The 13,757-nt window shown below is 39.1% G+C and overlaps 1 long non-coding RNA gene across 2 annotated transcripts in view; it reads right to left on the minus strand.

The window, feature by feature from the left end:
* Positions 1 to 425: 425 nt before the first annotated feature.
* The window catches only part of LOC109455992 (uncharacterized), a 28,563-nt gene continuing 15,231 nt past the window's right edge, over positions 426 to 13,757 (minus strand). Inside the window, exons 2-6 of one of the 2 annotated variants that reach the window (XR_002138761.3) lie at positions 13,504 to 13,593; positions 9,680 to 9,824; positions 8,268 to 8,472; positions 7,709 to 7,836; positions 426 to 6,582 (exon numbers count right to left, since the gene is read on the minus strand). This is a non-coding gene — a long non-coding RNA (uncharacterized LOC109455992). The remainder of the gene's footprint in view (positions 6,583 to 7,708; positions 7,837 to 8,267; positions 8,473 to 9,679; positions 9,825 to 13,503; positions 13,594 to 13,757) is intronic. The other variant, XR_002138760.3, reaches the window with a different exon arrangement.

Genomic DNA, 13,757 nt, shown 5'->3' on the forward strand with positions numbered 1-13,757 from the left:
GCTGCCAAGAGTCAGAGGCTCATTTATAACAAGCTTTGACCGTAATGTGTGAGGCCAGCTGTTCAGGCTTCAGTTTGAAAAGGATATGTCCTTGCCAGTTTAATCCGAATTCTAGGAACCCCAATGGTCCCTTCACGTGCTGAGGGAATGGGGCTGCTAACTTCTTTCCTTCCTGAGTGCATCCTACTTCCCACATACTTACAAATAGTTTATTCCCTATTCATATCCTGCCCTTTCCTCAAAATTTTTGCTTCTCACATTTTATTGTGTTTGTGCTTCTCAGTATTCCTGACCAAAGCAACTAAAGCTAGAAAGAAATGTGACCTCAAATCATTTACCCAAACTGGGTGATTAAGGTAGTAAAGGACAAAAAAATGAGACCACGTGTGTGGTTAGGGGCAGTGAGGTAGTTTGTCACATCAAAACACAGTTTTCAAAACAGTACATTTTATTTGACATTAGACAACATACCCCCCAATTTTTCTCAGTTGTGACATGTAGATAGATGGCTTTCAATTGCTTTTCAGGGTCACCCATGCTAGCAAGACTTTTCAATCTTCAAAACACTCAAGGCTCAGATTGTGCATCTCACATCAGTTCACAAGTCAAAGAGTGTCTTCTGTTTACCAGAGCATTTTGGCATGTATTCCCTTTGAGGCAGAAGGGTAGAGAGAAAGCCATTTCCTAGGAAAACCGATTTGTTCACAAATTCCTTTAAGCCACAAAAATCAGATGGTGGCAAGTTGTCTTGTTCTTGTTTTGTCAGTAGTGGGAGGGTGCCGGAAACTGTGAAAGGAAGGCTTTCAGTTACTTTCTCCTTTCCACTTTCTAGTAATGCACCCACCACCCTCAAATCTTCTTCAAATTGATTTAATTAATAAATTCCATAGTTATCTAACCCAATGCTTAGCTGATAACCATTCAGTCAAAAATTGGTTTCTCAAGAACTTAGAGAAATGAGTGGTGACAAAGAATTTTATCATCTCAACAATGACCAGTTATTGGAATTGCACTAAACTGAAAAAAGCAATCCATTAGACGAGATAGTGATGGCCTTAAGACCGATCCAGTTAAAGGCAGGCTGCCCTCAGAAACAGGTTTGACCTTTTCTTTCACTCTTCCTCCTAGCCCACCCTCTGTGAGTGATTTCAAAATAGAAAAGGTCAAAGCCCGGAGGGCCTAGATTTAGAGGTTTTGAGTTGTTTTCGGTATTTTTCCAATTTTTGCCAATTCCAATTTTTATGATTTTTACGACTCTTAAAATTTCAGCATGGTAAAAATTAAGCAATTTTCATTCACTGACATTATTCTGCCATATCAAGTTCTTTCTTGAGCAGGTTTTGATGCCGAAGGAGATTTCTGAAGTGTAAGTTGAAAAGCTGTTGCAAAAGAGAATCAGGTCTCCGTCTCCAATCTTGCTATGTACTATCTGGGAATTGTTCTTCAGAGGTCTACTTAGGTAGTGGATATTTGAAAGAATGTAAAAGATAAAGAGTAGAGAGTAGAAGTGGTAAATGCATTTCAAAAGGAAGTATGGCTCGAGTATGAGTGGTTCCCCAAGGCTGGTGCCATTGAGACCAGGGTTTGGGAATTGGCCGTTCGTCATCCCTCTTTCTGCCCAGCAGTGGTCACAGCTATCTCTCATGAGGGATGGGATAGGGAAAATAAAATGTCTATTATAAGGAGGGTTCCTACAACTTAAGGAGCAAGCTCAGTGGAAACCCTGCTTATTGTAGTGGCCAGACTGGTAGAAGAAATAGAGTGGGAATTAAATTGTACAATGTTGTTTGGGGACAAAGCCCCTAATCAGAAAAACAACCCAAAAGGAAGTTTTTAAAATTTCTTTGGGAAAGCATTCGGTTGTTCATGTCTTTGGGGCCAACAGAGAACCTAGCAAAGGACCTTATACACAATAGGCCTACTTGTAGAATGAATGAATAAATGAAAAGGTTTCATTCCATTTCTTGTTTTTTCAATTGCATCTCCAAGACAAAGTGCCTTTTGTACCAGACCTATTTCATTTAGCATCACCTTCTCCAATGTTTGTGTGAATGAATAAATAAAAGGCTCTCTTACTCCCACTCTGTGAAGCATGCCAAAGAGAAGTTGATCTATTTAATCATTACTTCTCAATATCTTAATATCACAGCTGCTCAATGAAGGCTCTTCAACAAATAAAAGAACTGCAGTCATAAACTTTGTTGTTTCCATCATAAGCCAGTAAGCTTTAAGTGAATCTTGGTCTAGGTCTTTTGAATCTGTTCACTCTCCTCAGACAGTATTTTATTCAGAGTGAATACATTTTTACAAAATATGGACAAACTAGAAAGAATCTCTTATTGCTCAAGTGACTTCCTGACTTTAAGCCAGGCCAACGAGCAAATACTTTTAAAACCAGTTGTTTCACCTTCTCATCTTAAACCATTTAACTACAACAAAAGCAGAATCTTAAATTAATGAATTAAAGGAGAAATCCTGGACCCTTCATCATTCTGGCTTCAACTTACGTCAATGAGCAAGTGACTTTGAGACTATGTAGAAGTAGGGAAAATGTCATTTTATGTTGAAAGAACCATGCCTTTTTCCCCCCTATTTTTTAAATCTCAAAGGCAAGTCAATGGGTTTTCTGGACCAGAAAACAGGTACTCAAATATTTACTCAAAACTCAAAGTTGTTTTCAGAGCTTCAGCTATTATCTGTCATCTAAAGCCCTTTAGAGTAGGCCCATTTCACTTTTGTAATGCTCAGGACCTAGAATGATCCATTTCACATAAAATATGCTCTGTTTATCAAATGAACTTAAAAGGCATTTATTTTTATGCCTTAAATGTCTCTAAGCCAGGCCAGGGTAGATGTAATTCACCTCCCTCTTCAGCATTCAGCATTCCAAAAACTGAGGGAGAATCAGAACAGCTTGGTTTAAAAAAAAAAAAAAAATCTCCCATTTCTTTAGTCAGGCCAGGGAGCAAGTAGCCTTCTGGTCTATTGTATCTTTCCACCTAGCTCAGGATTTAGCATACTGCTTTGTACAATTCTATTTTCCTCATGTTTACATCATTAAATAACCGTTTAGTCTGAATCTCACACCTACTATCTCATTTCCTCCAGTGAGCATCCTATTAGGATAAAATCATTTTTGTATCATAAGGAATATGCAGTTCTGAGCCTCACAGAAAGTAATCAGTAATCATTCAGCCAGCACTTAATTCCTTATCTGTATAGAACAGTAGGCTTCGTAAATGTACACCCAAGCCTGTGCTGCAGATTCAATAATAATAATGAAACTCTGCATCTCTGGGGATAAGAGAGTAAATCATTGATGTTCAATGAGCAGATATTGCTTACATATGTACAGCAGTTTAAGACTTATAAGTTGACTGTACAGATTATGTGCTACTACCTAGGACACAATAAAGATGGATTATCTTTACATCTTGATGCCCAGCAAAAAGACTGGTACATAATATACAATTATCATCCAGTCTCACATTCATCATACATTTAATCTTTTACAGATTATATTCAGAGTGTTCAATAGCGAATAATCCTTTCCCAAGTTTTTTCCAACACTGGTTCATAGTCTGAGAACTGTGATACAATGTTATAAGCCTATAGTACTCGGCACCAAATGAGAAAATCAATAGTTCTAGTTCTATGGTGCTTTACAGTTCATAAGGTTAGTATCTGTATTGCCTTCTCCTCAGTTGTAGGCACAATGAAATGATAAGTGCATGGAGCTCCTTAGTGCCATAACCGTGAGTTCACATAGTAGGCAACTGATGTTCAGTCCTTTAACAAGTATTTAAACTCTCAATTTGCATAACTATTTACACTTCTTTCCTCATAACAATAGTTGGCACATAAAAGGCAATTAGTATTCATTCATTCATTAACATGTAGCCCATTGGCATTTATTTAGTGCTTTAGTTGACAAGAAAAGCACTTTAAAATGCACTTCCTAGCTGAAACTTTTAATTCTAAATTGAGAATACTTTCTATTTTCCTTGTCATCCAGAGTGCCTAGCATGTTATCCGGCACATTATAAGTCATCACAATAACTTAGTCCCTTGTGTTTGCTGTATATTGTATAGTTTAAAAGCAGTTTCCATGTGTTTTCTTTTCTGCTACCTGGAATACTTTATTTTTACTCAGAATCACCATAGCAGCAAAAACACCATGGCTATAAATATATGAATTATTTATTTATCAACCACTTAATTCCTAATATCTGCATAGTATTACATACTTTGACAAAGCACTTTATTCATGCTTCTTTTAATCTTTATATCCAGTGCTTAGACAGTAGGATGTATATATACTGTGTAATCAATATCCATTCATCAACTGAAACTTAGAAGTCTAAGCACTTTCATAGTTTACAAAGGGACAGGCACAGCACACAAGGAAATTAATATTTTCAGCACAGTCCCTAGCATCTGCATCAGGGGTATCTATGGCCCACAGACCAAATCCACTTGGTTCACGAGCTAAGAATAGTTATTCCTTTTTAAAGCATTGTTTAAAAAAGTGCAACAGAGACCATATGGCTTGTAAAGCCTAAGATATTTACCATCTTACCCTTTAGAGAAAAAGGGTGTGATGACCCAATTTACATAATACTTCACAACTGACAGTGCACTTTCAAATATTAGCTGTGCATGGCTGCCACGACACTTAATGAGAACACCTTGCTTTCATATATATTGTCAACCATTTAAATTATCTTCCCTCATGATAAGAGGAAAGAAATCAAGGAAAGGATTCAACCTACTAAGTATTCCCAAGTTCTCTAACCTTTAAGCCTAGAGGTGGGCGTTAAAGCCAAGGGCACAGTTGGTGCCATCTACCAAATTCTGAGGCCACTACTATGAGCAGGGGGTTCAGGCTGCCTCCTTGGGTCTCAGTCATCCTTTTTGGGGACCATCACTAGGAATGCCAAACCCCAGGAATCCTGCTCACCAAAGCTCAAAGAAGTAAGGTGTGCAGGCTGGTGCTTCTCAGCAGCCTGGCACATCTGTGTATTTCTTGTCTCATTCTTCTCATTGGTCTGGATAGCCTGGCACTTATTTCCCCTTCTCATCAGCCTAGACTAGCTTCTGAGGAAAGGGGGGGACTGAAATACAGTGTCACTTATATGTCTCTCTCAAATGGAGTGGAGGTGAAGAGAAATGGAAGTGTTTTTCTTTTTTAAAAAAAACACACCAAAAATGTAATAAATGTCTCAAAACTGTGATAAAAACTGGCTCAGGCATACTATTGCTAATTTAAAGACATGTCTCTTACATCAAAAAAGACATCTGAAAATAAGTGGGCTTAAGTGAAGATAGGAGAACTGGAAGGGGAGACGGGAAAATGTCCAAGAGAAGGGAGGACAGAAAAGAGCTGAAGTTTAGGGTTCTCATCTTGATCTTCGAGCTTCTATCCTTCTGGATTCTGGGTCATAGGACTGCAGCTTCCCACACAATTTAGTCTTAAGATAGCCTTCAAGTCCATGTAGAGAGGCTTGACTCCTGGGTCTTTATGTGTGTCTGAGGCCTCCCATCCTTGGTTCTTTTTATCTCAGGTCTCGGGCCTTGTGTCTCAGGCCTTTACATGAGTCCCCACTCTTAGGCTTTCAGCCTCCCATCCTGGGTCTTCAGCCCTCTATCCAATTCAGTCAAGTCTTCTGTCCAACCAGGGCCACCTTCTGTACATCGTGGCACTTGGGGCTTCCAATGGTCTCAGGTGTGAGGTTTCTATCTATCTTGGGGCATGAGTTTTCCATTTCAGTCCTCAAACATCTGTCTTCTACTTGGGCCCTCCACCTTGTGTCCATGTTAGGTGTTGGGTTTTACTTCAGTCTGGACCCTTGGGCCTTCTTTAGTTTGGGATCATTGCACAGGACAGTCTGGCATAGGAACCGCTCTGCAGTGCTTATTTTGATAGCCGACACTCTGCACCTATTAGAAAGGGCTTAGAAGCCCCTTTGTCACAAACAGGCACACATGAGCAAACACACACATGCACAAAAAATATGCAAGGAGAGAAGAGTACATGACGTCAAGGAGGGGGAGACACAGACTCATGAAGAGGCTGAAAGACCCAAAAGTCAGTAGAAGGGGAAAAGCAAAGAAGAAACGAGAATAGAGAGGACTGGTGAAATGGAAAATCACAAAAAACAAAGAGACACAGAAGCACACAGAGCATGAAAAAAGAGAGTAAATGGCCCAAGAGAGGCAGAAAGGACATGTGGAAAAGAGAAAGCCAAGATAGAGTAGAAACAGTAGAATCAGAAAAAGGTAAAATGTCAAACGAACAAGGGGAGAGAGTGACAAACAATCAGTTCACAAAGAGAAAAAAAGAGAGGTAGGCAGGACATGAAATGAGCACAAAGCACCCAGATGTGACGCAGAGACACGAAGGGAAAGAAGAGCCAGGTCTGGGAGAGCAAAGACAAGGCACAGACCACTCTCATGAACAAAAAAGAAAATGAGACACAGAGAAGAAACTAACAAGAGAACCGTACAAATGGGAAAGACACACTTTAGAGAACAAAGACCAAAGACATTCAAGGAAGAAACAGACAAAGAAAGAAATACACACTTTTGAGACAAGAGATAAGCCAAGGCAGACATTCAGAGGAAGAGGGGCACAATAAACATCACAAGGAGAAGACAAAAGAAAACCAAAAAGGGCATTAGTATCTACAATAAGATATTATCAGTACCAATACTAGGTATGTTACCAGCAATAATAATTATAATAACAACCACAACCAACACAGATGTTCTTATAGACTTTCACCTTCTGAATTTTACATAGAACCAAAACATGTCTGCCTGCCACTAGATGGTAGTGGTGGCCACTCATATAGTGTCAAATACACTTCTTTCCCCACCCCTTTAGAAAAGGGACTTGATCTTCACACCCTTCACAATTCTAATACTGGCTTTCCTTTAGCACTAAATCTTTACTGCAGACAGATTCTCTCACAAGAGGAGATAAGAATGGGCCACTCTCCTTTCAGCAAAAAACAAACTTTTTTGTTTTAGGTTTTTATATGTTTAGACTTCTATCATGTTTCCCCGAAAATAAGACCTACCCCGAAAATATGCCCCAGTTAAGATCGTCAGCCAGACGGACACATTTAGTATGTTATGACGATGTTCCAGAAGAAGATGACATGACTGTATTTAAATAAATGTAGATTGTTGTACAGGAAAAAATAAGACATCCCCTGAAAATATGCCCTAATGCATCTTTTGGAGCAAAAATTAACATAAGACCCGGTCTTATTTTCAGAGAAATATGGCATTAAACCTAGTCTTATTTTGGGGGAAACACGGTCAGAGTAGCAAAGAATCTATGTAGTGAAGATAAAGAACAAATTAGGTAGGACTAAATTCCCTGTGACACAACTGGAACACAGAGTATTATCTTGTTTTATTGCACTTCATTTTATTGTGCTTCACAGATGCTGTGTTTTTTACAAATTGAAGGCAAGACCCTCCACCAGCAAAAAGATTACAACTTGCTTTATTGCGTCACTCGCTTTATTGCTCTGGTCTGGAACCCAACCTGCAATATCTCTGAGGTGTGCCTGCACAGGTTACTGGTCATTCTCCCATATTACATTCAGGGCCCCTCTGCCTTAGACCACCACACCCCAACCCACAAAAACCTCCAACAAATGGCTCTGAGCTCTAAAGCGATCCACCAACAACTTACTTCATCTTGCTCTTCTAAAATGCCAGTGTCAGGCATATCAGTCTTCCTTTGGTGCGTTCAGATTTTTTGCTCCTTGCACTGCTTTTAGGAAAGATGATTATGGTAGGTATAAAGCGAACAATCAGGAGCTACAAAAACAAAGAGGGAGGGAAACTATGTAAATGCCATAATGAAGTATTAAGTGAGTACTGCGCTCGACTTATGGGAGATTCAAATTAGTGAGTTATAGAAAGTGTCTATAGAGCCTAGAAATGTATAAAGTTGAAGCTTTTAGATCCTTAGAGATAAAACTAATACAACTTCGGCATTCAACAGACCAGGAAGTTGTGGTATAAATAGGAAAATGTCTTGCCTAATGCATTTTGGTGAGCCACTGGAAACACCACCATTATCATTGCCTTATTTCTTTAGTTGAACTCTAATCTGTATAATCAGGACTTACTATACTGAATGGCTACCTTCATGTCCCAACCTGCAGCCGCTATTCTGCCTCTCTCATCACTGACCTAGAGGATCGAAATTAGAGAGTTTCCTCATGACATGTTTAGAGACAACTTACCCACCTCTGACGTTGTCTTGAGACTTGAGCTTCCTATCAGGGCCCAGGAAAGAATCTTGATTGAACCTCCTGGCCTAGGGTTGTTGCCCAGTGGTAGTGAGCCTTTCCCCTGGAGGATCCTTATGCCCCATCTCCACCTAGGGACCGTCAAAGGGAATGGGTCACTACGACTGTAAAGCAACAAGCCTCTTCTTCTCAGGAAGATCTGGAGAAGAGAGAAAAGAAAAATAATGACTGAATTGTGGTACACAGCGAAAGACTCTTCCAATGAGCAACTAGTGGTTAAATTAAGCTATGCAGACTGAGCACTGTGGGGAGCTCTATATTCTATAAACAGGCAAACTCTTCTACTCATTCCAGTTCTGTTCCTTGAACTTCCTTCCCCTCATCTCCAAAAGCAATTTAGAGCTGAATAATTAGCAAAGTTCCCATACTGTGCTTTATTGTCCAGTCTCCATTGGCATGGATTAGTAATATCCATGGCGTGGATTATTAAAATCCTTGTGTTCTCATCATAAAGTATGGGGGGAGGTCAAAAAATCAACACATGGAAAATAATCGAAGAAAAAAACCAAAGCTTTCTCAACCAAGACAGCTATGAAGCCACTTGGAAAAGCCCCGATAATTTTTAATCTGTATGTTAAGTAGTGAGATGCTCGAGCAGTGCCAAGGTAAACACAATTGTTTTCCACTCAGTCCACACGGTACACTTCTTGAACAGCTTATGTAAATGAAACACTTCCAAGTCCCAGGATATTCAGAGAAATCAAAAATGGTTACAGCGATATAAAACTCGTTATGAAGACAGCTAAACAAATCTATACAAAGGAAAAACAAGGTGCAGGGACCCAGTAAATAGCTTACAGACCCTTGGGTCTGTTATTCTACCTTTTAGCAATTTCATGGCTTTTCATATTAACAAACCCTCAACTTGTTAAAATGGCATGACAGTGACAATGGAATTAGGCCTGCCCAAACAGGGCTATGACACAGATCAAGTTGGTACTACTCATCAGCAAATCCTCAGCATTTGCTACCCGTCTGCTAAACGCAAGCAGAAATAATTTTCAAGGCCTACTAATCAGAAGGCATAGGTTTGTTTTTCTCTCCTAAGTAGCTATGAGATGTGGAAGGAACTAATTTTATTTTGCATCTCTCACTCTTCATTTATGGAAAGGGAATCAAGTACACTTGCCCTCAGAGGCCCCACTGGAGCCTGGCTCTGAGGGATAAACAAAATAATAAGCCAAACTCACTCTGGAAAGCTAAAATGTGTGTATATGCAAACCCCCCCAAAAAACAATAGGAACTGATGAAAACTGGCTGTCCTGTTTTAAAAAGGAGAGCTATAGGAAGTTAAAGCCCTTAAAGCCAAAGACAGAATTCCCCCATCAATGAGCTCCCCGAACTACCTTTTGGTCCAGGTGGCCTGCAAGCCATCCTCTTAGAGTACTTGGAGCACATCCAGCTTCTCAAAAGAAAAGATCTGTTGAACGTGGAGCTTCTTAGAGCTGCTTGTAGTCCAGTCCTCAGGTGTCCCATGCTCAGAATGTCTTTCTGAAGAATAAAGACAGGGCTCAGTAGGACAGGACACCAAAATTGTTGAGAAAACCTCAGCAACAACAACACTAGGAAGCATTAACTGAATCATTAGATATAGGTGTGTCCTCTCTAGCCCGTATGGTCTCCCTAAGGTCTTGTAATGAACGGCAAGCACAGGCAGTAGCACAGAAGGTTAGGCAAGTACAAAAAAGAACTAAATGAAAATATGGCTCAAGCCAACACTCACCTTAAGGGCTGACTAAATTTGTAGCCTAAAGGTCATGCTCTTGCCGAAAACACTTCAAGATGCAAGGTAGCAGGGCAATTACTACTGCTTAGAGACACAATGGCCTCGAGCATTTTGAATAATTGGTGAGTTGTCTTTACTATAGGATAGGAGCTTACTGAAATGAAGCAGGTCTAAGCCACGTTTGCAATGTCGAACGCACTTTGCATGGTATGGCATAGTGTGGAAAGAACCACATGTGGCTTCCTGATTCCTGATCAGGAGTTCCCTTTTTATTTGTAAGACCTTTATGTCAATATCAAACAAATTCTAACAGTAGTATGTCAAAGATCACTTACTCAAGTCTATTCTCTACATAAAATGTTCAGTAAAGCAAAACTGATATTCTATGACGCTCTCATTATGAGCAGAATAGGCTTCAGAAATCTCTTGGCAATATCCTTCCCCATCCTTACTTAACCTAAGGTTAGATATTTCATCCCCAAACACAGGCTTCCAGTTAAACGTGGCAGTCATACATATATATGCACTGTGCTCCCTCCTGAAGCCCCATTAATGATGTGCAAGCAAATTTGCCTGAAGAATTTTTAAATAGATCCAAGCTCAAATTCATTTATATACTGCCTGGCTAGGGTACCTAAAAGGAAACAACTATTCCAGTCTCCCCAGATCTTCTGAGCTACTCTGAACCATATTTACTGAGTATGGCCACTTTAGCATCAAAGCCTCCTCGTTTTTTTTTGTTATCATAGTGATGACATATAGAAAGAGCAGTCCCTTTCCCTTACAGGGACTCTAAGGCCAGAGAAAATGGTTACATTTTGGTACTGATACAGAACCACACATTTCATTGGGATTCAATATTCATTGGCAAGAGTTTTCAGACTCTTGATCTATCATCTCATAGCCCAACAAAATGTCAAGGTATTTTAGAGATAAAGACCAAGCAGCATAGCGATCCAGCTGGTTCAAATACTCCAACACTACACAAATCACAGGATCATCACAACTAGAAAGGATATTAATGATCATGTACTCCAACATTTTCATTCTCTAGATAAGGAAGCTGGGAGGCCAATAGATGAGACTCCCCTCTGTTTTTTACAACTAGTCAGTGGCGCAGTGATACTTAAACCCAGGTCTTCTCTCAGTTCAAAGGTCTTTTAACCTGGAGGTCTGGGCAAGGATTCTCAGGGCTATAGGAGTGTTCTACAAACTGTCTACCGTATTTTGCCATAAAGATAGTCTGGATCAGCTAGATGATTACCTCATAGTGGAGGATTGCATTGCCAGATTGGTGGCAAATGGTACTAGTTTTGTTGCCTGTAGCTTAAAGAAAAGAACAGAGGAAAACAATATATAAAAGTGTCTTGTGCCAAATAAGACAAATAGCACTGCTATATGCTATAATACCAAAACGTTGAAGCACCTTGGGAAGGGCCATTTGGTTAAGTGCATTAACACAGCATGTGCCTATAGAGACATGCCACACTGCAAATACATTTTAACAGCCATTTATTTACTACTATCCTGCACACTTGCTGTGTTTTATAGATCTGTATTACAGATGTAATTGTATTACAGATCTAAGCAAAAAGATCTTATTCCTAATTTTGTTCATTCCCTTTAGCATAAAAATGATTTCCCTGAACCTAAAGTATGCATATGAATTTTTTCTTTTTAGAAGTTTAATCAAATATAACAAAATATTAATTGTAGAATCTAAGTGATCAGTCAATATCAACAGTGATATGTCATGTTGATAGTATGTACTTAAGAAGTAAGAGTGGCATGGCAGTTTACTCCTGTGGTCTTCCGAAAATTCATCTACCCAGGCTAGTCATGAGAAGAACATTGGACAAATCCCAACAGAGGGACATTCTGCAGAATATTTGACCATTTAGTCCTCAAAACTGTCAAAGCCATCAAAAACAAGGAAAGCCTGAGAAACTGTCGAAACCAAGAGAGCCTAAGGAGGACATGACTAACATGAGCAAATGTGGATAAAGTATGGACCATCTCTAATAACAATGTTTCAATATTGCTGTACTAATTATGACAAACGTACCATAGTACTGTAAGATGTTAATAATAGGGAAAACTGGAGGTGGGGTATACAGTAACTCTCTGTAGTACCTTTTAGAATCATTCTGTAAATCTCTAAAACTGTTCTAAAATAAAAAGTTTGGGGTGTTTTTTGTTTTGTTTTTTTAAATCTCCCAACTAGATGCTGAAGGCTTATAAAATGCAGAGTTTTTAAAAAGCAAGCAAAATGGAACCTGAGAACTGGCAATTCTATGTTCCAGATTTTACTATAATAGGTACTATCATTGTTTGCAAATCTGGCCTAAAGACTTGCTCTCTTTCTTTTGTTAATAGGGATTTACCTGTAGTCAGTTTTAAAATTGAAATACATAAGGCCCAAACATTCAAGTATCCATAATATCAAAAAGTTATTTTAAAAAACATTAGCAATTAAACCCGATTGTTCATCTTGTTCATTAACAGATTTCTTCTTATGCTGTGTTTTAGTACAGTCCCTGTGAGGTTCAACTTGTCAATTCAGCAGATCAGCTAAGTCTCAAACAAATACTTGAGATCCAACTTGAATTGAATTTTGAAAGACACCAGTGTTAGCTACTGATTTAAAGCCAGAAATATGGTAGCGGGGAAATCAAGTTTTCTTCCGATTCAGTCTGTAAGACTTGAGGCAAAGAAAGGTATTAGCTCTGTGTAACCACACACATCGGTACTCTTTGCCACCCAAGCCTCTAAGGTTCGGGGGAACAGTTACTGGCTCAGGTCAGATATCAGTTCCCTTCTCTTTAAGCAGGTAAAAATTTTCCTGGGACAGTTTCACAGATAACAATGTTTTAGCAGCCACCACAGATCAACTTTTAATTCTGTACTTCAAGTCACAAACTCCTATCCAGATGTACATTTGATAACCAGGGCCCAGATACCCTGAAAAGAAATTATGATGTTTAATCATGGGAACCCTGGGTTTTATGATCTTCTATAATTCAGGGAGGTGGTTAGAGAAATGGGTAGGTAAATTACAGAAAGATAAATGGAAAAGCTAAAGGGGGATATGAGAAAAGATGCACAAAACTAGGGTCAGGATACTTCCTCCAATCCTATATATATATATTAAGGTTCTAGAAGGAGGAAAGTCAGAAATCACAATAATCATTTAGAGAAATGGCGAAAAAAATTTTAAGTGCTTTCTTTTTTGACCTTTTGAAGATTTTCCAAACGACAAAAGGGGTTGAGGTATTGAAGTCACTGAAGTTGACTTGCAAGAAGCAAGGAATACAGTAGTGCCGGTAAGCCACAAATTCCTTGACGTGAATCATATCTTTTGTATTGCTATTTACTCCAGTACCTGGCCCAATAACTATTTGTTAACCTGCCAGAGATTTTATTTTGAGCAATGACTTGATTCACCTTTGGGTGCTGTCCAGTGCAGGCTTCCATCCACCTAATATTGTTCCATCCTTTCTGAGTAGCGGTACAGAACTGGCTCAGAATTCATCCCTTTAAAACAAATTCCAATAATTATAGTTGTATGTTAATATTCAATGATAATTGGTTTAGTAATTCATAAGCACAGACCAGTGTTTCTCAAATTGGGGTGATAAGAACCCTGGAGGTTTATGGATATGTTCTCATGAATCCTCAAGTCCTACATAAATTATATA

Source organism: Rhinolophus sinicus, chromosome 18 (assembly GCF_057876585.1).
Source record: "Rhinolophus sinicus isolate RSI-liver-muscle chromosome 18, RSI-T2T, whole genome shotgun sequence".
NCBI lineage: Eukaryota > Metazoa > Chordata > Mammalia > Chiroptera > Rhinolophidae > Rhinolophus > Rhinolophus sinicus.